The following is a 1,711-nucleotide window of genomic DNA, read 5'->3' as shown; positions in this document are numbered from 1 at the left end:
CTTAGTCTTCACAAATAAAACGTTTTAATGGAACTGAAAATTCCAAATTGCTTTTGGTATATTTATTGTGGACTCCATTGATCATTTGACGATGTTTACGTAAACTTGTGAAAGTAATTGATTGATGTTTACCTCGTTTAATCGATCTTGCTTCTTTTGAAGGTGTTTTCTTTGAATAAGACGGATAGGTTTTTAATTGGACTAGTAATGAATGGATCGGCTTCGAAAGAGCTAGATTTGGATGATTATATAACCTGAACCGATAATATCGGATATATCTATCACTCCAGCTGCAGGTTTTCATAACATGTCCGCGACAATAATGCACCTACACACGTGATGCAAGACTTATAATGCGATATTTGAAGATTCAAAAGCACCTTTATTTGAACTTGTGTCAATTTCACTTCTACTAAAACTTAGTAAGCATAAACTTCTTATATAGGCACAAACAAACATAAAGAACTGAGTTGTTGTAGCCTCTACTTTTTATAATCAGCTCAGATGATGTTGAAATATCTACAGAAACGACTTTAAACATTATCACTAGTTTTTATAAAATCTTAGTGTTTATGCTTAATGCACATAGTCGAAATCATAAAGTATAAGTACGTATAAACATATTGCATGTATACGAACTAATCTTAACGAAAACGTTTTAAAAAAATCGGATCGGATAATGTAGAAACTCTCTTACATCTACCAGAACTGAAATAGCTCAATCTATTTCGGTAGTCTTTGGGTAAAATTATGGATTACTTCATTAACTTGTTTAGGTAGTTTGGAGGTTTACTTCGCTTCGTTTATTTTAAAGTTAATGATAAAGGATAAGTCTAGTTTATGGAAAATGTTTAGATGATGTATGGATTTATAAACAATATTATAGTATCTTTATTTTGATCATTAAAACTTAATAGATTATTACAATTATTTTGTTAATGACAATTAATAAATACCAATTGATGATATGAGCATACATTTCATTTTACATTATGTGGATAATCTTGTAGCTATACACTACTACCCCAGAAGGATTAGATATTCCTATGAGGTCGGCCACGGATGCGCCGCTACCCCTGAGGACTAAGCTGGAACGCCTCGGAAAAGTCTGTCTCCCTTACCACACCCTTCAAACCGGAACACAGCAGCGCCTAACACTGCTGTTATTAGGTAGAAATAGGTGTGGTGGTGGTGCCGCCGGAGTCGAACCACAAAGGGTTCTACCACCTTCACTAACTAACTAATAATAATTGAACCAAAAATAATTGGAAATTATACTAAACTAAATTTAAAACCGAATAACAGTTACCGTTAACCCTATACTACTAGAGCAAATATGGTCAATTAATTCAGATATTAGTTCACGGACAAACAAATTGATCACTGACATTTGCGGATTCACACGCAATTATTCAATGCCTGTAAATCATACATTTTGGCCAAAATAGACATTATTTTAATCTAACCTGAATAACTATATAAATTGCCTTAACTATTTTGTTAAATAGTTCTTGCTAATGGGTCTGTGCACATAATGTGTTAACAAAACTTAACGAAACGAATATGATTAATTTAATGATAAATGATTATTACCTTATTTGTAAAATGTAAAATTGTTTCTAAAATTGTCATACAATGAACCTCATATATCTAACTTTCAGTAACATTGAGATATAGAATCCTGAAGCACTATATTAATCCAATACCGACT

The sequence above is a fragment of the Epargyreus clarus genome, unplaced genomic scaffold, assembly GCF_041222505.1.
Source record: "Epargyreus clarus isolate Ecla_fem2 unplaced genomic scaffold, WU_Ecla_fem_2.2 ptg000009l, whole genome shotgun sequence".
Taxonomy (NCBI): Eukaryota; Metazoa; Arthropoda; class Insecta; order Lepidoptera; family Hesperiidae; genus Epargyreus; species Epargyreus clarus.
This window is presented reverse-complemented; position numbering follows the sequence as displayed.